General features: G+C 42.8%; 2 long non-coding RNA genes across 6 annotated transcripts in view; one reads left to right on the top strand and one right to left on the bottom strand.

Moving 5' to 3' along the window:
* LOC111174814 (uncharacterized) overlaps positions 1-23,622 on the top strand; it is an 80,651-nt gene extending 57,029 nt beyond the window's left edge. For all 5 annotated transcript variants that reach the window (XR_016395302.1, XR_002644563.2, XR_016395301.1 and 2 more), the window contains one exon: positions 16,325-23,622. This is a non-coding gene — a long non-coding RNA (uncharacterized LOC111174814). The remainder of the gene's footprint in view (positions 1-16,324) is intronic.
* LOC111174813 (uncharacterized) lies at positions 15,871-18,495 on the bottom strand. Its single transcript, XR_002644562.3, has 3 exons — positions 18,365-18,495; positions 16,959-17,073; positions 15,871-16,529 (listed from the first exon to the last, which is right to left on the bottom strand). It is a non-coding gene; the product is annotated as an uncharacterized LOC111174813 (long non-coding RNA).
* Positions 23,623-24,859: the final 1,237 nt, after the last annotated feature.

Below are 24,859 nucleotides of genomic sequence, written 5' to 3'. Positions count from 1 at the left end.
TAAACTCAGGGAACAAGTTCTTTTGTTTCTGTTTTTCGTAAGAATCAGGTGGACCACTTTTTGCCCCACGAGGACACGTAAGCCTTAATCCTGTGTACAGTGTGAGGAGAGAAGCCAGTGAGCACACAGGGGCAGTTGAAACAGACTTAGTGAGGTGACCTGCGCGACAGGGCCTCAAACAGCAGACAGCACATGGTGGACATTAAATAAATAACTGCTTAACCTGCTGACACCATTTCCACTAAGCATCCTCAGACGTTCACCCTGCCTGAGTGCCAGGCACAGAGTGCAGTGAGGGGGCAACGAGCACGTGGTCTAGCCCAGCAACACAGACGCCTCCACTGTCGGTGCTCATGGCACGTAATGTAAGTGCACGTGGGGGCGCACAGTGGTACTGAGGCCTGACCAGTGGGTGGCTGAGACAATTAGAGCTTCGGAGCTCTCTTCTGGACAGTTTCCTGGAGGAGACAGGACTTGAGGAGGGCCAGAAAGTATTACCCAGGCAGAGAAGATGGGAGTCAAGGATGGGAAGGTGGCATGGATTTTGCTAAGAGCTGAGAGCGGGACCAGGGTCAGCAAAGGCATGGGCAGAAGAGGCAATCCCAGCCAACCACAGCTAGGTTCTGCAGTCAGCTGGACCGGAGTTTGAACCCTAACGTCACCTCTTATAAACTGGGTGAATCTGGATAAATTACTTACATTTTGTGAGTCTCAGTTTTCCTCATCTTTAACACTAGTAAGAGCTCAGCTAACATGAGGAGCAACATGGCATAAGCCCTACACTACCGAGGCTAAGAGCAAGGATTTAGGGGTCAGAGAGAACTGGTTTCAGCTCACACTCAGCAAGCTACTATTTATATGGATTTGGGTAAATTAATTACCCTCTCCAAGGCTTACTTTCTTGTTGGTCATGGGGATTGTTGTAGTAGATGTCAAGATGAATGAATGAGGTAATGCAGGTAAAGGATGCAGTGCTTGGCATCTCCAGCATGATTGAGTGCTAATTACTAGGTAATAAGGTGAGAGAAATCCATCTCCAGGAGGAGGGGAGCATGAAAGCGGTGCATTGCAACTTCTTCCGGGCTGGAGGGTCCAAGCCTAGAGGCTTCCTCCCATCCCTGTTACCCAGTGGCTGGAAGCTGCCTTAAGCAAAGCATACGATCTACCTGGAACTGCTGAGCGCCCCTAGAGCTGCCAAACCAGACATTACCATTACCATAAGAACAGCATGGTTGCTACCCATAAGACAGCTGAGTGCTACCATCTGTGTTTCAAAGGACAGGAAGAGAGTAGTCTAACCAATCAGCTACAAAGGGATGAATGTGACCGCAGATGCATGGGTATGGTGGGCAGTGTTGAGTGAAAAGAGTGGGGAAAGAGGAGGTGACATCAAGATTCATTAAGTTCTGTTGACCTGTAGGTGGTGAGAAGTCAATGCTGGTTTCTAGTGGAAAGTTTTATTGTGGATCAAAATCTAAAGAACAAAAGGGTTTAATGTTTTCCATCACAGACAGCTCACTGCTGTGTAGGTTTGGCTATCATTTTGTTTTGCCTCCTAAAGCAAGTTATTTTGCAAGCAGAAACATATTCTTTTCCCTACCTGGAGTTGGATCAGGTCTAGCTAGATTAGAGAGGGTCCGTCACATGGGAAATGGAACACAGGGAAACCAGGGCCCTGGCCCCAGCCTCTGCCTCCTTCTGCCCTGCACTGCTTTGAAGCATACCCATTCTGGCTGTCTTTATTTCCCTAGCTGCCGTTTCTACCTCCTACTTAAAAAGGATCTCTTTCATTAACATATTTATTTATGTTTGTTTTTTACCCTAAATTGTTGAGTGCCTTTTAATGTGCTAAGTGTTGCATCAAGTTTTCACACTCTGCTGGGAAAGGCAGACACATACAGGTAACATTTAATGCAGGTGATAATTGTTTTCGTAAGGGAATGAGCAGGTGCCATAGTTGCTTAGAGGAAAGGATGTAATAAACATTTCAAAGTGCAGTGCCAATGCCCACTGCCTCTCTCTGTCCTGAGCCCCTCACTGGAGGGCAGAGCAGGGGTCAATATGGAGAGAATACCCCCTCCAGGGGGACCTGGGGGTACTGGTACCCTCAAGCTCAGTGACAAAGCCTGGGCTAAATGTTTCCATCAATTGCTTTTTTGCTGTTGTTTTTGGTTTTGTTTTTTTTGACCACACTGCACAGCTTACGGGATCTTAGTTCCCCGACCAGGCCCATAGCAGTGAAAGCGCCGTGTCCTAACCACTGGACCACGAGGGAATTCCCTCCATCAGTTGCTTTATCTGCAAATCTTGGCTGTGTGTCTTCTGTGTGCACAACTGCATGCTTGACGTGTTTGTGTCAGGAACTTGGGTAAAGAGATCCTCGTATGGACGGTCTTCAAGGGGTTTATAGTCCAACTGGAGAGTTTAAAAACTAAGATAGCAAACAGATGTGATGGGAAGGCATTTTTTTCTCCTTCCCTTTTGTTCTTGGATTTGGGTGCCTAGCAGGGTGGGATGACAGAGGATGAGAGACCCTTTTCTAACACGATTGGGTACAGGCTGCTCACGGCCCAATTTGAGGGAGAGCCATTCACATAGACAGTGGGTGACCCTACAGGAGGAGTCCTGGGCAGTGCAGAAGGTCAAATAATTTTAGAGATTCCATTCCCTGACAGACCACTATGAAGCCCTCTTTCTCTACTTGCCGGGGTCCAGGATCCAGTGCCCTCTAGAGCGGCTCTATTCAATAGAACTTTCTGATGATGTTCTTTACCTGCGTTGGCCCATACAGAGGTCACTAACCATATGTGCCTAATGAACGTTTGAAATGTTGCTAGTGTGACTGAGGAACTGAATTTTTAATATTATTTAATTTTAATTAATAATCTAAATAGTCCCATGTGGTGTGTGGCTAGCATTGGACAGCACAGCTCTAGCGTGAATCTGTGTGGATTGAAGGGTAGATAGCCTAACAAGAACTAAGACCCCGGACATGAGAGCAAAGAGGTAAAAAGACTCATGGGCTGTTGAGGAGGAAGAAAATGTAAGCAGTTCAAGTGTGAAAAAGTTTCCTCTGCCAATCACGAGGGAGCAGACTTTTAAACAGCACTAAGAAAACCAGTGCAAAAAAACTAAGTGGCAGGTCACGTATGTATGATTTCGTTTATATGAAATGTTCAGAATTGGTAAATTCATAGAGTCAAAAAGTAGATTAGTGGTTGTCAGAGGCTGGAAGAAGGAGGGAATAGGGAGTGACTGCTTAATGGGTACAGAGTTTTCCTTAGGGCCGTGAAATGCTTTGGAACAAGACAGGTGGTGGCGGCACAGCAGCATGTAGTACTGGGTACCACTGAATTTTGCACTTTACTATTTTTATTTTATTTTATTTTTTATTTTTTCAGAATTTATTTATTTTTTGGCTGCATTGGGTCTTCATTGCTGCGCGCAGGCTTTCTCTAGTTGCGGCGAGCGGGGACTACTCTTCGTTGCGGTGCGTGGGCTTCTCATTGCGGCGTCTTCTCTTGCTGCAGAGCATGGGCTCTAGGTGCGCAGGTTCCAGTAGTTGTGTCTCACGGGTTCAGTAGTTGTGGCACCCGGGCTTAGTTGCTCTGCAGCATGTGGCATCTTCCCCGGACCAGGGTGTGAACCCATGTCCCCTGTATTGGCAGGCAGATTCTTAACCACTGTGCCACAGGGAAGCCCAATTTTGCACTTTAAAATGACTAATTTTATGTCATGTAAATTTTGCCTCAACTTAAAAAAAAAAACCAATTAGGTGGCAGGGCGTGGGAAGGTTGAAGGTTATTACTGAGAAAAACAGGTGAATGCTCCTACATCGCTAACTCTCCTTGTGGTCTCGAAAGAGATGATGTATGGTGAACACCCAAAGTAAAGGACTTTTATACATTCTTCAGGATTCTGTGTGAATGTGTGTGTGACCACCAACATGTAAGATCATTTAGAGCCTAGGCTATCCTACGTCTTCCTATCCAGGACAGAGGTGTATGCTGGCATGGTCAAGGAGTATAGTTAGCAATGACCAAGGACTAGACTATGAAGGGGGAATGATATCAATATGGCTTGAAAGAATACAACCTCAGTCATTTGTCTGCTCTGATTTGGCCATTTGGGTTTTGTTAGTTTTTATAGATTTGAGGGCTTGAAAGGACCCAAAGAGATCATTTGGCCATTCCTCTTCCCTTGGACAGCACCACTCTCAAGTGAAGGTGACCAGATGGCCCAGACTGGCAGTTATAGAAGTACTAGTAGTAGTAATGACTTCCATTTATTGAGGGCTTACTCTGTGTGCAAGCACTGTGCTAAGCACATCACACATATTTTTGTGTTTAAATCTCTCCACAAGTACGTACTTCACAGGTGAGAAAGCCAGTCCAAAACACTCATTCAAACCAGAAAGCATCAGAGCCAGGATTCAAATCCACAAATCTCTGACCCCAAAGGCTATGCTCATAACTGCTACTCTACATTGCTTCTGATGTACTGTATTTATTTCATTATGTTTCCTGGGTGAAAGTGACATCCTAAATGGGAAAAAGAAATCATCCCTTGGCCATGCCTTATACATTTCCTCTGCCATAACTTTGTTTGATTCTCCTCTTTGTCTCTCAGATTCCACTCACCCTTCAAAGGCCAGCTCAAGCCCACAGTCTCCGTGAAGCCTTCCCATTGTCATTTTAGATCAGAATGGTCCCTCCCACCTCTAGATTCCTGTGGCACTCTTTCTTTAGTTTTTTTGATAGATTATATTTTAAGTGTTAATCTATAATAAATTTTACTGTACAGTTCAATAAATTTTTGTGTATTACCTGTATGGCCATCAGATCAAGATATCAAAGGTTTCTAGCACTCAGAAGATTCCCTTGTGCCTTTTACCAGTCCATAATCCTCATTAGACTTCTATTACCATCTGTTAATTTGTCTGTTCTTAAAATTTATATAAATGGATAATATAGTATGTAGTTTTGTATCTGGCTTCTTTGCCCTGTGATATTTGTCTATGATACTCATCTATGTTGTCATTTAACAGCATTTTATTATTTTTATTGCAATGTAGTATTCCTTTGTATGAACGTACCACAATTTATTTATCCATTTTCCTGTGGAAGAATGTTGGGTTTGTGATGGTTAGTTTTATGTGTGAACTTGGCTAGGCTATAGTACGCAGTTATTTAATCAAACACTAATCTAGGTGTTACTGTAAAGGTAATGTGCGCATGTCGTAACATCTACAATCAGTTGATTTAAGTAAAGGAGATTGCCCTTGATAATGTGGGAAAGGCCTTACCCAATCAGTTGAAGCCCTAAAGAGCAAAAACTGAAGTTTCCCAGAAAAAAAGTTCTGCCTAAAGACTGCAGTGTTGGGAATTCCCTGGTGCATGGCTCAGCCAAAAAAAAAGACTGCAGTGTTGACTCCTGCCTGAGTTTCCAACCTGCTGACCTGCCCTACAGATTTCGGACATGTCAGCCTCCACAGTTGCATTATCCAATTTCTTGAAATAAATTTCTTAATATATGTATGTATATGTCCTATTGGTTGTTTCTCTGGAGAACTCTGGCTAATACAGGGTTGTTTCCAGATTTTGGATATTATGTATTCATAATATATATGCATATTCTTATATATGTCTTTTGGTGGACATATACACTAATTTCTCTTGGTTATATCCCTAGAAGATAAATTGCTGAATCATAGAGCTTCTTTTCCGAATCACACACATGATTATTACTGACTGCCTGGAATAATCGGTTACATATAAGGTAAATTGGTTAGGGCTAAAAGGGACTGTAGAATTTGTTTTGTCCATATTCTTTACTTTCCATGGAAGTTCTTTACTTTCCATGGGAGAAAAGTGAGGTCTAGAGAACAGTTATCTGCCCATGGTGATAGAATTAGTTAGGTACATATTTAATTATTGCTGGTAGAATATTTGGGGCTGCAAAGAACAAAAAAACTGAATTCAAATTAGTTTAAACAATAAGGAAATGTATTACTTCATACAAGAAAAAATTCACTGGTATGGGAGCTTCAGGACTGGTTAATTCAGCAGCTCAACAATATCATCAAAGATCCAAATTCTTTTCACTGTCCTGTCATCCTCAGGATATTGGCTCTGACATCAGGCTGGTCCTTGCTTAGTCAAAAATGGAGTACAGAAGTTCCAGGCATCAGGCACATCCATGTCCAAAGGAAGAAGAGTTTGTCTCTTCTTTTTGGCTCTTTTGGAAGCAAAGAATCTTTCTCGGAAATCCTCCAGCACATTTACCCCCATATCTCTTGGTCAGAACTGGGTCAGATTGTTACCCTCATGTCAATTACTGTCAAGGGGGAATGAGAACCTCATGAATGAGTTAAATCAATCAAGATTTATTCCTGGATCAAGGATAGAGTCTTTCCTTCTGGACTCATGTGGAAAAGAGGTGGGTATTTGGACACAACTGGGGTTCTGCCAGCAATGGAAGAAGGGAGGATGGATATTGTGGATGGATATTGTGTAGCGTATCCTACATTAGTATGCCCAGGTAGCTTAAAACCTACTTGAGGACAGGAACAGTTTTGCACTTTCTTGACTCCTCCACAATACCCATGAAGATAGTCAGGGGCCTCTAAGGATTTCTCTGCTAGTAGAGGACAGATTATTTCATTTTATTTTATTTTAAATTCATGTCCCGTTTTACATATATAGAGTAAATAAATGTATATTCACTCAATCCTTAAAGGTTCTGAGTGTAGTTTTCATTTTTCTTGTATTTGGGATTTACTGGGTTTCTTGGACTGGTGGGCTTGTAGTTTTTATCAAATTGGAAAATTTTCAGCCATCATTCCTTCAAATAGGTTTTTCGTCCTCCCCCCTTTCAGGGACTGTAATTATACATATATTAGGCTGCTCAAAGTTGTCCCAAAGTTCACTGATGCTCTTTTTATGTTTTTATTTTTTTTCTCTATATATTTCTTTTTGGATATATATTTTTCATTTTTTGACTATATCTTCAAGTTCAGTAATATTTCTTCTGTAATGTCTAATAATCTGCTGTTATTCCCATCCAGTTTATTTTTCATATCAGATGGCACAGCTAGAAGTTTGATTTGGATTTTTAAAAATATCTTCTGTTTCTTCCCTTAATTTTTTGAATATGCAGAATACAATTACAATAACTGTTTCAAGGTCCTTCTCTGCTAACTCTAATATCTGCGTCAGTCTGGATCAGTTTTGATTATTTTCCTTTTTATGGGTCATGTTTTTTGGCTTCTCTGTGTGCCTGGAAATCTTTGATTGGGTCCTAGACATTGTGAATTTTACCTTGTTGCCTGCTGGATATTTTTGTATTCCTCCACCCAGTAATGCCAAGCCATCATCTAAGGCTTTTCTCATTGTCTAGAGGTTTATGTTTATCTTCTTTTTGGTAATTTTGCTGGGAATATACCTTGGAAATCACAGTAGTTTGTCACTCAAGTATCTATATAAAATCAGCAGTGCTTATTGCTCTAACAACTTGTAAGGGATGAAAAAAAATTTTTTTCATCCTACCCTTCTAGGTTCTTGGCTGGGGCTCTGAAACAAAAGACATTTTAACAAGATAAAAGCATAGACATTTATTTAATATAAATTTACATGACATAAGAGTTTTCATAAGGAAAAAAAGACCCAAAGAATGGTGAAACCTGAGCATTTTTAGGCTAGGTCTGATGAAAAGTGGAAAGTTGTGGAAAAATGTGATGGGACAAAAGGGTGTGAGCTAAGAGTAGTAAACTATGGGAAACTTAGCAAGTCCTGTTCATTTAGATTTTTCTCTGTGTCCCTCTGTCTTTGGATATAAAAATGCCCCTTACCATGTTTTGGGGTAGTGTGTCCTGAACCCCATCAAACTCATTTCATCAGACTCAAAGAAAATTCAGATGTTCATAGATTCCTTGTTGATTGGAGAGTGTGTGTTGCTGTCCCTCTACAGAGATGGAGAATTATGATTGTTTTCTGCCCTCATAGGTAAAATGTGTTCCCAGCTTTGGGAGAGCAAGGAGCAAGGAGCCACAGCTTCAAGTTGCCCCTAAAGACTCTTCTCATTCTGGGCCTACACTATGCTTCCCCTGGTGGGCTGTGGAGCTTTCTTTCTTTAGGGCAGCAAGACAAGTTGAATGAGGGTGGAGGAGAAATAGATCGTTCCTGAAATCAGACTTCCTTGTCATGCAGCAACTTCTGTCAGGCCTAGGAGAGAAGAACATCTCAAAATTCATCTGCAGAAAGGGAAAAAAGAAAGTCCACTCACATTGGGGAAAATGCCACAGTTAATCACTGACCAACAAAAGCTCTGCCTGAGTTAGGAGTGCAAAACTAGACCCTTTGGCTTTACCATTGACTGAAATCTCTGTAGTCTGATCTCTTAGTAAACACACACACACACACACACACACACACACACACACACACCCCTTCTGACCCTGGTCCTCCCCCTTACATCAAGGGGAGGGGATGATTGCACCATGGTTCTCCCTGGCACACACAGCACACCAAGTGTTTGCCTATAGTCAGCCAACATGAAGTCACTGAAACCCTATGCCCACTAGATGCAATCAGTGCTTTGTTATTTGTTGCTCACGTGGTTTCTATCCTGACTGCTCTGCATAGTTTGCATCCTGAGATGAATTTAAAAGGACTGAAAAACCTTTTGTTGCCCGGAAAACTGTTTGGGGAGTAGGAACTGAAATCCCAAGTCAATGAACCCCCTGGAAGGGACCCTGAGGTGAATACTAGATGTCTCCCGTGGGCCAGGGAGACCTCAGTTATCCTCCTCTTTGATGGCAGGCTGAGGAGGGGGTGTTGTCTATATTCTATTCAATTGGCAAAAGCAGCCCGTCTGGTCACTGGCTCCCAATAATGGTCCCAACTCCACTTTCCTTCCAGCAATCAGGAATGACACATGGAACATAAAACACAGAGCAGCAGGGCTGACTGCAAGTGGACGAGGGGTGGGGTGCTGCCTACAGGGTGTGGTTTCAGAGGTTCAGCCTGTTGGCTATTGCCTCAGTTTTACTCTTGGGGCCTCCTTCCTCTAGTTTAAGGCTCTGAATCTTGTGTGTGTGTGTGTGTGTGTATCAGTGGGAACATTAGCTTAAGAATCCCAATTCTCAAATTTTTGTTTCTCACACATTTTCCTCACTTTGGATGACAAAAACTTACTTCTATCAGAGAACCCAGTTTTGTTTTATTTAACAAACAAAATAACTTCAGGGGAGTAGGCAAAGAAGTAAGGCAAACACTACTGAAAATCTGTCTCAAGTAGATAAGGTATTCATAGAAGTATTTTACATAGTAAGGTAAGATATTCCTGAGGCCAGGGATCCTATACAATATTTAGAAGACAGTTGCCACTTCTTTATACCCTAGAACATTACCATGCTCTTGTTCTGTGTGTCTCATTTCATCAATTAGGACTTTTGTTCTGCTCCTAAAAATCGATAATTTTATGATGAAAAATATATTAAAATAGCTTAAAAAAATCTTAAACTCTATTTCGAAAAACATTTTCTGAAAGTACTGTTTTTATACCACAGATTTGATTAAAAGTGAGTAAATATTTCAGAAGAGGATCAACAAGCCCTATTTCATTTATTAGCCAAATAAACACAGATTTTAGTAGATTTAAAATATTCATTCATTCAACAGTATTTACTGAGAACCAGTGTGAATAATAGTAGCATGCATTTCATTTGTGTCATTGCTTTATGTCTTTCATTAAGTAATGATAATTTTTGTAACTTTAGTAACAAGTATGTTTCCAGTATCGTACTTCCTCCCTTGCAATAGAGATTTGGTGAACTTATTAAAAATTTATCCCCGGATGACATTAAAAAGAAAATGAAAGCAGCCATATAAGCTGAACTCACCTCATATGGCAACTTGAAGTGGCCTCAGCTATTAATGGCACATCATTATATCCCCACGGACTGTGACAAAGAGGTCCAGACAATTACCAACACAACTTTTTCTCTCTCACAAAAGAAGTATGCAAATAAGATCAGGTGCACTCATTTCCGTGGGAACATTGAGTCAACTTAGAATTATTAGTAAAGTGCCTCAAACTTCAGCATTCTATTACCGGTCACAAGTTAATTTCCACATACCTCACACTCTAGTGGGAATAGCTGTGTTGGCTAGGAGCCAGTCATCAACACCTCAGTGTGAATGAAGATCTGAGAGGAGATTCTAAGAGATGAAGTGAGGTAGAGAGGAGCAGAGGACAGTGGGTACTTGGAGTGGGGAGGGGGCACCCTGGGGGGAAAATGTCTCTAACTTTCTAGTTTTGCACAGAAACCCTGGTCTCTGGAATAACCTCCCTAGGTCCTAGTCCTACTTTCTCCAAAATCATACAAACTTAGTTCCTTACAATTACGATTCCTATTTTATTTCTACTAATTGCTATGATTACCACTACTAATTACCATGACAGAAAAGGGAAGTCTGCTCCTTTGAGAGCTTTTATATATTGACACTCATTAGAGTGACCATTTCTGGTTAAGTTTTTAAATGCTTTAAAACGGCTGCAGTGAGGTTGGGAGCAAATATTGTTGCTATAGTTTTAAAATATAAATAAAAATAATAATTCCATTAGTTACAAGAGTTAAAATATGCCATAGAAGAATTGGCAATAGCTTTTACTACTATAAGTATATAGTATATATACTTGAAATTTTAAAAGAATTTCATAAAGATGATGTATTTCAAATCTGTGTGAAAAGGATAGATTATTCAATAAATGAGGTACCTATTTGAAAAGAAAATAAAGGTGAATCTCCATCTCACCTCTTATATAAAATACATTTTAAAAGATCTACAATTAGAAATAAAATAAAGGAATCCATTAAAATTCCGAAAGATAAACTGAGTGTGTATTTTTATAATCTTGGAGTAAGGAAGATCTTTTTAAATAGAAACTCTCAGGAAAAGATTGTCAGTTGGGGCTTTTTTTAAGTCAAAATATCCCCACAGGGGAGAAGAAGTCTCTTTATTCCACAGAAACAAGGATGAAACAATAAGATGAAATACACATACAACATTTACGTACAGTGACCGTAATGTTTTATGTATTAGAACAAATAGTCCTATTTAAAAAAAAATGGGCAAGGACTTGAACACAACTGTCCCCGAAATGTTGAGCACAGTAAGATGCTAGATGAAGACGCTTTCGAGGTCACCAGCCCAATGCCCCATTTTACACAGGAGGGAACAGGCTCAGAGAGATTCAGTGACATGCCTCATGTCATCCAACCCGTTAGTACAGAATTAATTCCACTTTACCTTGACGACCATCTATAGAGATCTTTATACATCAAATGTAAACAAAAGAAGATCAAGTTGTGGCCCTCCCCATTCAGACCTGCATGTGTGGCCCCTGGGAAATCATCACCGAGAGCACTGGAGAAGCAAAGGGACATCCCAAGGCTCCATTTGCACTCTTGGCTGCAGAATTCCAGGGACCCAGCTCATCTAGTTTGGCTGCTCTTACAACAGCCTTCAGAAGCTTGGGAAGTGAGGCACTGAGTTAAAAAGACATTCCAGGTCAGCCCCCATTTGTTTGGATGACAACCTCCAGCCCAGATCCATTAAAGGTCACTGCCTGCAGGGCCAGGCCTTGCCAACAATGGATGCAAAGATCAGACCTGCCATCCAGGAGTGGACGATGATACAATCTGAATGGGAACCAAGAGGAGGGCAAAGAAAGCAAACTATGTACAAGCCTAGTGGCTTCTGTTCTCACCCAGGCCAAGGGTTCCCTCAGTCTAGCCTGCCCACAACTGAAGGCATGGGAAATAAGTATTATAAGGGAAATAGGTAGTATACCGATAGATTAAACTTTTCTAATGGCTTTGTATTTGTTATTGAAACAAATGTATGTATAAAAAAATAACTGGAAAATCACAATCATGATTTCATTTTATGTTTTTTAAGGATGAGCCTGCAGTAAATATTTGTGTAAAAAAGTGACTTCACTTAAGAATAGTAAGCAATTAATGGTGCAGGTATTATTTGAATATGGCCGAAATTCTGAATGTGATATGTAAATGACTTAAGTTTGAGAAACACTGATATACTCCATTTTTAATAATTTTTTTTTACCAGCCCTGGAAAGAAATACATTTTACAAAGACTGCCAACCCATACATACATACATTTATGCAGCTGTAACAAAGATTTTGAGACATGATATTTAACTCTATTTGTGCGATAGACTCTGGACCCTAGATTCATCTTAGACTCCCATTTCCTTTCTCTTTCCCTTTCTCTTTATGTTTAATTGCCTTGAAGTCCTTCCTGTCAGTTCTGCTTCTAAAGGCTCTTTCTTCATCCCCTTTTTCCATCTTCAGTGCGTTATTCCTGGTCAATGTCCTCATCACCTTTCACCTGGACTATATCCTAACTTATCTCCTTCCCTCCAATCCAATTTTTCTCCTTCAATCCACCCTCCACACTGCTGCCAAAAAGGTTTTTCAAAAACTCTGATCTAACCCTGTTGTACCAGCGTGCAGGATTAAAAGTCCAAGCTACTCAGTAAGGCTAATTTAAAGGCACCTGGTTGTTGGCTTCTGCTGAACTTCCAAATCACAATACTGGCAAAATCAGGACTAGAAACCCAGGTTCTTCTCGACCTATTATGCTGCCTCCTCCAAGAACCTCTCCTTGTTGTTTTCATTCCACAGGTGATACTTGCATGGGTAAGTCCTTGCCGTTCTGGCACAGGGAGTTTTAAGGAAAGCCTGTCATGAGACAGAACAACATAATGTCACAAGTAGACAAGACATGCACAAGGGTACTGTGTCCCTTGTCCATTATGAACACTGAATGTCATAGTGTAAGGCATAAAAGGAGATAGGGATAGAAGTGAATAAAAAGGAAATTGAAGTGTCTATTAGGCAATATTGAATTCATGTTGGAAACCACCAATACTACATAAGGATTATCTTGGCCATCCTCACTTTGCAGTTCTCTCACAAGAAGCAGGTGTCTCCAGTGAGCAGACAATGACTCACTGGTTAAATTCTGGTGTGGATCAGTTTAGGAGAGTAGAGTTTATCCCCCTCCCCTCCTCCCACAGGTGATGTTGGACTTGCCTTACCCAATGGAATATTAGCTGACAGGACACAAACAGAGGCTCAAACGTGTTTGTCTATTCTGACTTGGCCTCTTGAACTGACCACCCTATGCCAGGAGAGGAGCGTGCCTCAGATAGCCATTCGCCTTCCATCCTGGGTCTGGAAATGGAAATAAGAGGAGCAGACCTGTGTCAGCCTGGAGTCTAGCCTAGCTCAGCCAGCCCAGGTGAGCCCAGTTGGGATCAGACCAAGGCTGCCTTGCAGACCTATTCACAAGAAAAATAAATGTACGTTGTCCTCAGCTACTGAGATTTTGAGGTGGTTTTACAACGCAGCAAAAACCAACTAGTCCAAAAGTAAAACGGTTTTTGTTTTCATCAAATTAAAAATCAACTCTTTGTTTTCCTTTTGTGGATCAACTACAGGAAGAAAGTAATAAGGACGCGGCTGACCTTCTCCTAGCCCCCAGCACATTTCTAGGGCATCTCCCAGCATGCCGGTTGCATAATGCGAAAGCTCCGCAGCCTCATTCTCACATTAGCCTGACGAGAAAGTAAATTAGGACTGTTAAACTCCTCACTCCGTCCCCCACTGAAGTCACGGTGACGCTCAAAATAAAACAAAATCCAGTGACCCTTTGTTTTTAGAATATCCACGCCACTGTCTCTCCTTTCAGAAACTGGGAATTGCTTTTATCAAGGGTCTCCGGCGTTGGAGATCCCATCCCCACGTAGTTCTAACCATAATTTTTTCTAGCGAGAGTTCATGATGCCCGAGTCCTTTTATAAAAGGAATGTTCCCAGGAGGAAGCCAGCAGGGTCAACGCCACAATGTCTTATGGCCTGGATTACACAGACCTCGTTTTCCTCTAGCTGAGGTCGCGGTGCAGCTTCTTTCCTATCTTTTTAGGCCCCTCTGTGTTTTCCTTCCCCTGCCCGCGTCTCTACAGCTCGCTCCCGTTTTCACCGGTTCCTTCCACCGGCTGAGGACCACTTTTCCGCAGCACGCAGCCTCCGCGCCATTGAGGACGCTGTCCTCCAGGTGGCAGTAGAGAGCTACTCCCTGCCCAGTCGCTTACGTCACCTTGTTTACCCGGCTCCGGGTCATTTTTAGATCTAAGATCACAGGATGTTAATTGGGCCAATGATTTCCCATTCATTTTGGCAAAAGGCCCTTCTTGTGGGCGTCGGGACAAGGATGATGTCCTTCTTGACAGTGAGATTTTGCTGCGGGGGGTATTTATTTGCAAAAACTTGGAATTTCATCTTTAGGAGATGGGAAAGCAGCACGTTGGTCTGTGGTATGGACTTGTTTTGGGGTCACTGTAGTTTTGGAGCCGAACGAGGGTGGCGTTAACTAGGGACAGAGGGGAGTCATCGCCAAAGCCAGCTGAGAGCCCTCAGACAGAATCTGCCTTTTTACTTCGCCTTCCTCCTTGTAAAATAACTACTCAGCAGGAAAGCATTTGGACTTTGGAACTTGGAGAAATAAGGAAAACGGCTGATTTGGTCAATTTGTGTCCTGATACATTGTGGGGAGATGCCTTGAAGCTCAGGGACTGGGAGGCTCCTATTTCAGTTGCCTTCACCCAGAAATTGGATCTGAATATCTCATTGTTATAAATCACAAGTTTCATGGGCTGGAGCTTTTCATCCTAACAGCAAGCCTCACTTATTACTCCTTATTTATTACTTCTACGCTACCCGGCTACTGGTGAGGAAAGGTGAGGCACAGGGAGCTGAATAGCCTAGCTCACTCTCTCATGTCCAAGTTCTGTGTATGTTTTGCAAAAGTAAGACCTTCAGAAGCCCTGGGATCTCTGCTCTTTCCGTACCAGCTTTGGTGGGTAGGGGATGGAAGGAGCTGGGAGTTTGTCTGTGACTGTACAAGAGGTAAAATAAATGAATAGAATTCCTTAATCCCTTACAAGAAGAGAGTAGATGCATCTTATGCTAAGGGAAAGAAAGAAAATCTATAGAGTAATGTAAAAAATAAACGGGCCTCCAAGTTTCTTAAGTACCTGTTTTCCCCAACCACCTCCTATCTCACTCATCCTTTTACACACTCCTGCTGCTGCTGCTGCTGCCACATGAAAACCAACTACCAGAGAGGGCAAAGTCCCTCTCCCTCAAGCAGTGTGCAATCCAGCAGAGTAATCACACTGGCCTGGAGAAATAGATAGTTTTCATGCAGCCAGGAAGGGAAGGAAAATTCAATTCGGTTCCATTCAACAACCATTTCTTGAGCTCCTAATCTGTGTCAACTACTCAGACAGGCTATATAGGTTATAAAGACATGAAAAAACATGGTTCCTGCCACTGTGGAACTTCAAGTCTAGTAGAGTTTATAGTCATAGGGAGTTTTTTGTTCCGATTTGAAAGCGCATAATGAAAGAAGAATTGAAAGAGACAGAACAATAGAAAGGGAGAATGCCAGGTAAATGGCTTGGAAAAACATTCCTCCGCTTTGGCGTCTACTTGAGGGTGGTGCTGGGGACAGGGCCTGGCAACAAAGGCAGAGATGCTCTGTGGAGAACAGGAGCCCCCCACTCCAGGCACTTGGAGGTTCTAAGGAGGCCGAGAGAGGGAGAAGCGGGAAGCTGCTTGCTCAGGGTCAAACAGGGCATCTAAGGTCAGGGATTTGGAGCCAGTCAACAAGAATCATGTAAACCTCCCGGTATACATCCAGGGCAAGCATTTAGATGCAGCTTCAGTTTCTCACACTTGTGAATAGGAAGAAATCTGTGACTAGGAAGACATAAGTGACCCCAGGTCCACTTATCACCAGTAAAATCACCTTTTTAAATGCCTTTTGTTAAGAATTTGGTGATGATTCAGATCCATCCTAATCACAGGGAGGCGCAAATGAAGAGAAAGCAAACAATGAAAATTTAAAATTTTTTACAGTTATATAAAAATGTTAAAAGATTTTTAAAAACTTTTTAATTGTTTATAAAACAAATACAGACAACAGCATAAAACAAATGTACAACTTAATACATTATAGGGCAAATGCCCTAGTAACCTTCTAACAATTCAGGAATGGAGACAGAATCATGTCAGGAAGAACTTTTGTTTTTAAGATTTTGTATGCATTTTAATTAATTTATTTTAATGTTTATTTTACATTGGAGTATAGTGGATTTACAATGTTGTGTTAGTTTCAGGTATACAGCAAAATGATTCAGTTATAAATATACATATATCCATTCTTTTTCAGATTCCTTTCCCATATAGGAAGCAAGAACTTTGTAAGCCACAGTAACTGCTGCAGCTTCCAAGGACCAAGTGGACGTGTCACTTGCAGGATGTTCTGAGACCTCCAAGGAAGAAAAGGGCCCTTCAATCATCAATCAAGCAATATTTATTGAGTGTATATAATAATGCCACATACCAAGTATAGGATCGCATCCCCACACATTTACCTGAAGGAGGTGAGAGAAGAAAGAAACCAGCATTTAGTGAGTGCCTACTGTATGCTAAGTGCTTTACCTATGTTACCTCTAAAAGAGATGAACTAAGCATTAACCCTCACTACAAGTCTGTGAGGCTGGTGTTATCCCCCCTTTACGGTTGAGGATACTGATGCCTGGAGAGGTGAAGTAACTTGCTCACAGTCACACGGTAAGTAACAGGCAGCTGTCACTTGAACCCACACAGCCTGGCTCCAGAGCCATTCTCTTTACCATCTCTCTACATAGTATGCTAGAAACTTCTGTTTGCCCTCTTAGGTCACTCTCCACCATTCTCCACCCTGCTCTGTGCTGTAAACCATATCAATGGTTACCCTTAGGCTTCTAGTTGGGTTTACCAGTGGGTATCTCAGGCAGGAGGGCAGAGGGAGGGGGAAGCACCTGTAGGAGGGCTGTGTCCCTTGACGCATGGTCAGAGCTCTTATCAGGTGGCTCTAAGCACACAGGGCACTCTCTCCAGGTTCTGGTGACCGCATCTCCGCTCCCCACTTCAGGCCTAGGGGTGGTCAAGTAGCTGTTACTTATTGCGCTACCTCTGTGGTTTCCCTACATCCTGCCCACACCTTTGTAAATAGCCCCTTTATTCAACACTCTCCTCAAATTACCCAATTTGAGCTGCCATCTGTTTCCTGCCCAGGTCTGGCCTGATATAAATAGGAAGTCAGGAAAGCAGCAGCTCAGAGGCCCCTGTCCCCTTGTGGGCAGCATTCCTCATAGGTATAGGACAGTTGCAGGTGAAACAAGACCTGTCATTTGAAAGGCTTCAGAATGTTTTGTGTGTGTGTGTGTGTGTGTGTGTGTGTGTGTGTGTGTGTGTGTGGCACTGCAGAGGGAGGTTACCCCCAAAACTACGGGCTTCCTGAGTCAAGACAGACCACAAGCAGTTCTGTTGGTTTAAGGAATACGAGGCCTTCTGGCAGAAGAGTTAAAGGGAGGAAGCAGAATGTGTGGGGAAGATAAGGAGAGGGGCTCCCATTGCTGTACTGCCTGGGTTCAAGTCCCAGCTCCTCCCCTTACCATGTGTATGACCTCTGGCAGGTCATTTAACATTTCCATGCCTCAGTTTCCCCATCTATAAGGTGTGTTCTTAACGGTAAATTACTCGATAAATGTAATGTCTGTCCCACATTAAAGGTCATATTGTTGAGGGAGCTCAGGAATGAATTTTTCAACCTTTGAGAAATTCAGGTCAGATTCATCTTCCCCAGCCCTTGGGAATGATGCTGTGGGAAATCAGGAAGCGAACTGTGTGAAGCAGATTGCCATAGCTGGGATCCTGGGAGAAATATGGAATCCCAAAGGAGACTCAGAGCATGGAACCCTTCCAATCAGTACCTCTTGGCTCTGTCCTGGATAAGACTGCTACTTGAGAGCACACAGAGCAGATGTCCATCAGAAGACCAGAGCAAATAAAGTTACTAGAAAGATCTCACACTAAGAGAATGAAGAACCTTCTTCTTCTCCCCTTCCCAAAAGCTTCCCTTCTGTAAATATCACTTCTCTCTCCTGCACTGTCAATTTCTCTGTCTCTAAAGGACTGTTCCCATAGGTATATAAAGATGCTCTAATATCTCCTATCTGAAACTCTCCTCTGATTTCATATCCGATTCCATTTCTCTGATTCCATTTATAGTAAAAGTTCAAAGAGCTGTCTGTAGATACTTCTTCCCCTCCTGTTCTCTCTTCGGCACAATCTATTGGCATTGCACTCCCTACCGCTCCCCCAAACCTCTCTTCTCATGGTCATCCAGTAAGCTCCACGTCGCTTCAGCTAATGGTCAGCTTACCATCGTCCTTGGCTCTCAGCCGCATTTGGCCCCGTGGGATGACGCTCTTCATGTCGACATATCTTCCTGCCTCAGCTTCCGTGGGTCTCTCCTGGATCTCCGCCTTCCACTCCAAGTTTGTCAGCGTGCAGTGGCAGCAAGCTTGCTACCCGAGAGCTCTCGGGGTGTATGGTGTGCAGAGATTAGCTCATTTATCGGTTCTTCACAGTGCCTCAGGAAATGTGAAGAAATTTCCATCTTCAATAACCATTAGATGCACGAGGCTGATGGGAGTTGGAGAAAAGATGGGGAGCCAAGGGGAAACACTGGAGTCGGTGCAAGAATGACCTCTAGTCTGTCTGACCTCGCAGCCCTGGGAGCTCCCAGCAGTCAGATGCTGACATTCATCTCTGCATTTGTATGGTCCACTGGCCCTTATTATTCCTGTTTTACAAGGGAAGGAAGGAATGGGATTTATTCATTTTTTTTTTTTTTTTTTTTTGCGGTACGCGGGCCTCTCACTGTTGTGGCCTCTCCCGTTTCGGAGCACAGGCTCCGGACGTGCAGGCTCAGCGGCCATGGCTCACGGGCCCAGCCGCTCTGCGGCATGTGGGATCCTCCCGGACCGGGGCACGAACCCGTGTTCCCTGCATCGGCAGGCGGACTCTCAACCACTGCGCCACCAGGGAAGCCCTATTCATCTTCTTGGACATGGACATATAAGGAGAGGCAGTGCCCTGATAGGGTCCTGGGCAGAAGAAACCCCCACCCTTCCCCATCCATGTCCTGCAGTGTCTCCAGAAAATTAAATCCAGTCTACAACACTTTCCAAACCTTTACCAGAATCAGTCCTCTCTTGAGCAAACTGGATTGGACTTGGGACCAGAGCTTAGTCCCAAGAGATTAGCACCAATAAGGAAGATTTATCATCTACTTAAGAAATCCAGAGGTAGCTTCAGGGATGGCTGATCCGTAGCTCAACAATGTCAGAGAGGCCACACATTCTTCCATTCCTGTGTTCTGAAGCCCCAGCCTGTCTGCCTTGTCCGCAAACAGTCTTCCTCATGATTTTAAGATGATGGACACAGTTCTAGGTGTCACATGGAAACACAACAGCATCCAGTAGCAGAAGAGGACTGTCTCTTCATATGCCTTTTTATGCAAGGAAATCTTTCTGAGAATTCCCTCAGCAGACTTATCTCATTGACCAGAATGATTTTATGTGCTTATGTTTGACCAAGAAGAAGACAATCGCCACAGCTGGTTGTTTCAGTCAGATTTTATTCCTGAAGCAGGAAGGATGGTTATTGTCTAGACAACCAGCCAGTCCTCTGCTCCATTGTTTGTTTAGCAACATCCCAAAAAAGTCATCTTCCTATTATGTGTGGAGGCTTTGGAGGCACTGACATGACGGTTTAATGTCAACCACTGCAAATGTAGAACCTAAATGCTAGAGGCCTTCACTCACAGAGAGGAGGTGTTCAGGGAATGTCCTCTGAAGCAAGGCAGAGGTGCCTGGGTCAGGTTCATTCATGGCCAAGAAGCAGCAGTCTTGGAAGCAGGGCTTGCCAAGGAGGCGAGGGAGCTCCCCAAGCTTCAAGCTGGCACTCAGCTCCCAATTACGATTCCAGAATTATTAGCTTTAATTCTGTGAGAAAGGAGCACGTCAAAGCCAGAAACCTATGAATTAAAATGTTGACTAATCAAGCTAATTATAGTTCAGTCATCTGAATTTTCACACAATGAGCCCGAGTTCTCATGAAAGCCTTCTCTTGGGCAGGAGGCTTTGATGATGAAACAGCTATTTATGTCCCAGATCCAGTCCTCCTCATTCTGGCCAGGGAATCCTCACGGGAGTGCCTTTCGCTCACTGAAAACCCTGATGGGTTCTGCCCCAGGTTTTTTGAAAGCTGAAGCAAACTCAACTGAAGCAGAGATTATGAAGATGTTGGGAGAAAGATTCCCCTCCCTGGAGAAAGACCTAACCAGTGTGTCAGGATGTCATGATGGGATTCTTTTCATTTTCAGTTTTATTCCAGATTTAAAAATACTTAGGTAATTTACATAACCTAATTATACTTTAGGGAGAACCTCTTCTCACTTCACATGTCTCAGTTATCAGATGCAGAGTGGTATAATGAATTTTAATCACTGTTTAGATGCTCTTTGCTGCAGAGTTAATAATATAGACTAAGCCTAAATCTTTGATGAGCTACAGGAGACACTTTTTGGTTGTCACAACTGGGGAGGAGGGATGCTGCTGGCATCTAGTGTGTGAGGCCGGGGATGCTGCTAAACATCCTGCAATGCACAGTTTAGACCCCTACCACAAAGAACTATCTGACCCAAAGTGTTAATAGTACTGAGTTTGACACCCTGCGTTAAAGGGTGAAGGTTCACTCAATACTGGTTATCCATTCAACAGCATTTTTACTTCAGTGGTGTTACCTGCCACCAAGATATATTTGGGCAGATTCCTTTACATTTAGCATTTCTGAAATAGTGCTAGGAATAAAGAAACAGATTAAATCCATGACAGTCATGGTCTCAAGTCTTGCAGAAGGTGATCAATTCCTCCTAGTCAATACGCTTGCTCTTCAGGTAGCTGGTACTTGATGAATAACAATGATGTTTATGGATGTGCAGACCCACTAGTTAGGGGTTCTTCCTGTGTGGATAAAGAAGTAGGTATACAGAATATGATCCACTCAGTATGTTCCTGTCCCCAAACTACCTCTTTTTAAAGGAAGTTTTAATTAATTCTATCGTAGGACTTCCGTGGTGGCACAGTTGTTAAGAATCCACCTGCCAACGCAGGGGACACAGGTTCAATCCCTGGTCCGGGAAGATCCCACATGCCGCAGAGCAACTAAGCTCGTGTGCCACAACTACTGAGTCCGCACTCTAGAGCCTGCAAGTAACAACTATTGAGCCCGTGTGCCGTAACTACTGAGCCTGCGTGCTGCAACTACTGAAGCCTGCGTGCCTAGAGCCCGTGCTCTGCAACAAGAGAAGCCACCACAATGAGAAGCCCGTGCACCACAAGGAAGATTAGCTCCCACTCACCACAACTAGAGGAAGCCCATGTGCAGCACCGAAGACCCAAAGCAGCCAAAAAAAGAAAAAAAATTCTATCATAAATATTATAATAGATAAGCAATAACAAGGTTTAAAATCATGTAAGATCTAGGTACAAATTAAGTCCTCTTATTATTAAACTTAACTGTTATCAAACTGTGAAGAGTGCCATAGGCCTTACTCTTACTTACTAACTCTTTCCTGTTTTATCAACTGCATTTGGAGCTTGAAGTAATTTGCTTTCTCAACATACTTTTGACTGTAAAGATGTTCTGTTCCGTCTTGTCCTTTGGAGAAAGACCACTTAAAAATTGTTTTAAAGAGCACATCCACATAATTTAAAAAATCAAATAGCCTTAAAAGACTAATGAAATTCAGCAGTTTCTTTCCTCATTCCTTCCCACCCCTCCTAGTCTTATTTCTTCTGGCATTCACACATTGCTATATTTAAAATAATATGCATGTGCTATTCTCTTTTGGTTCAACAAATTTATTTTATTTTATTTATTTATTTATTTGGCTGTGCAGGTCTTAGTTGCGGCAGGCAGGATCTTTGTTGTCACGTGTGGGATCTCTGGTTGCAGCCTGTGGGATCTAGCTCCCTGACCAGAGATCGAACCCAGGCCGCATGCATTGGGAGTACTGATTCTTAGCCACTGGACCACCAGGGAAGTCCCTGGTTCAACAAATTTAAATGTATTAACTTCCTGTTTTGGTAAATAAGGATTTAGCACTCTTTTCAGCTATCCCCTCTGTTTTACCTCCCTAGTTCTCCCTACGTATTATATATTATAATTTTTGGTTAAATTAGTATTTGGCTTTTACATCATTATACACATGCAAGGAGAGCAGAGCATTGTAGTATACTATTATTTTTCATTATTACTTTTTGTTTTTCCTGATGTTAATAATGGTTTTTTAAATTTTTTTATTTTTTTACTAGTGACTACCTTAAATTTCCTCATCTACAGTGTCTCTGGTCAAAAGTGTCGCACTTATGACCTAATTTCTCTTTGCAGGGGCCAAATTTAGCTGACATTCTGAGTTTTCAGCCCTGGAATGCCCTCAACCTCATGACTTACTAGAAGGAGACTCCAGCCTACAGGCATAGCCCGTTTCCCACCATCGGCTTTATTTTTCCAAAACAGGTCATTCTTCCATCAGAGGTTTTTATCTCCATTTAAGAACCTAGCTCCAGCTCATTTTTTATGGCTTCTTGCTAGGAGCCACGTAAAAGTAAATATTTGAACCCTCATCACTATTGTTTCCTGAGTCACATATGACGTATTATTAAACAGCCAACACTAGTTTCTTCAGAAGGTCCCAGGGGCATTACTGGTTCCAACACAGGTGAACACAAATTCAGTAGCTTCTAAAACTACTGGTGGGCAGCATTTACAGATGGTGGCCTCTAGGACCTGTTTTCTCCTTTTTGGCTTTATGCTGTTGCTAGCTGCCCTTTGGATCCAGGACCTTTAGGATGCCTGGACTGTGAACCATCCAGGTGTCTATTTAGAATGGCGTGGAACAAGTAGCAACCATCTTTTGGCTTCTGCTTTCACTGAACATGGTCTACCATGTTGCCAGGATCCATTGCCCTGTCCCTAGTCCCCTCTAGAAGGGTCTATGCTGTTGCCAGTACATGGAGCCCTGGTACACCTGTCCCCAAGCGTGAGTGGGTTTGCCGTAGAAGGTGAGAACACCAATGTTGAGGACAGCAAACCTCCCTAAAACATACGCATGGTTCAATTCATCCAGAAAAGAGCTCATTCAGCAGAGGGTCTCCATCAGAAGAGCTCCTTTCCTGAAGTATGCTGGCCTCTCAAAATGCTGATAGCAGCTTCCTGACTTAGCTGATCCAGCCCTGGTCTGCCTGCTCTTGGAGGATGCTTGATCGCGTCAGCTTCCTGGTGATAACTGGGCTGAGTCTATCACGCCTGTGTCTATTCCTATACCCTGCCTTATAGACTTTCTTTACATCCCAAACTGAGCAGTTGTGGAGGGAAGTCAAACAGTACATGCTACAAAACCTTGAAGCATCTGGATCTCTCCCCAAACTCAGTGACCACTACTTTTTTTTTTTTTTTACATCTTTATTGGAGTATAATTGCTTTACAATGGTGTGTTAGTTTCTGCTTTATAACAAAGTGAATCAGTTATACATATACATATGTTCCCATATCTCTTCCCTCTGGCGTCTCCCTCCCTCCCACCCTCCCTACCCCACCCCTCCAGGCGGTCACAAAGCACCGAGCTGATCTCCCTGTGCTATGCGGCTGCTTCCCACTAGCTATCTACCTTACGTTTGGTAGTGTATATATGAGTGACCACTACTTTTAACAGAAAGATGCTCTCACAGATGCTGAAACAGTGGCACTGTATCTTTTCCTCAAATGCAGCCTTGGCTTTCTACTTCTGTATTTATTTTTAACCAGAACTACATTTAGAAATATATGACCAACTATACTAGTAATAATAGGTGGGAGAAGAGAAGGCATGTGTATGGATTCATCTTCCTAGGTATGTGTGGGTCCAGTTAATATTCAAAACGGTCTCGAGTTCTCCAAGCACACACTGACTGTCTGATGGGGGAAGTGGTGAGGAGGGGGACAGGTGGCAGTGGGAAAGCTGACCTAAGATTAAAAATTAATGTATTCAGTTTTTAAATTAGATCATTGTTGGCAGATGGCTACGAATTTTAATATAATTTCGTATTTAACTTTTTTGGAGGAGATTTAGACTCTATTATTCACCAACTAGGCAATTTATGAACTCACATTTCAGCTTTAATTCTACCTTATCACAAGGAGAATTATAGGGCTTGAAAAACTCCACCAATCATCCTCTATTGGAAAGAACCGCACCCAAAGCCAGCCAGGGCAACAGGGATCCCTAACACGTTTTTCTGAGACTTCTAATTTAAGGTATTCGACAGCAAGTTTCCTTTGGGAGCAAAGAGTGGTGTGCCACTTTTCCATTCTGTTCACCTCTGCTGTGTTTCCTCTTCCCATGCTCCATGCAGCTGGATAGACTGAGGAGCCCCACCCCCACCCCAGGCTTCTTCCATCAGCTTCGACCTCAGTCTTGGTATCTTCAGGAGCCAGAATTCCTGTTCCATGGGCTGTGAAGTTAGGCATGCTGGATCAGGCCACAGCCCTGGGCCAAAAGGGAAGGAAAGTAAACCCCACTTAGGGTATGGGATTTGGGCCGGAAGGAACTAACCTGATTCCAGAGGCTGGCCCCACAAGAGTGCTTGGTCTATTCAAGACACAGTGGCCAAAGGGAAAAGAAAGCTTGGGCAAATAGTGGTACTGTAGTGTCCTATTTGGATGGTATGTAGCATGGAGAGATTCCAGGCAGCAGCAATCATGCAGGAATTAGATCCAGCAGAGATGTAGTTCTGGAAGAGCTGAATGTTCACGGAGGGTATCAGCAAAT

Source organism: Delphinapterus leucas, chromosome 13 (genome assembly GCF_059928025.1).
Source record: "Delphinapterus leucas isolate spDelLeu-1000000601 "Yukka" chromosome 13, BTC_Dleu_Yukka2, whole genome shotgun sequence".
NCBI classification, from domain to species: domain Eukaryota; kingdom Metazoa; phylum Chordata; class Mammalia; order Artiodactyla; family Monodontidae; genus Delphinapterus; species Delphinapterus leucas.
This window is presented reverse-complemented; position numbering and strand designations above follow the sequence as displayed.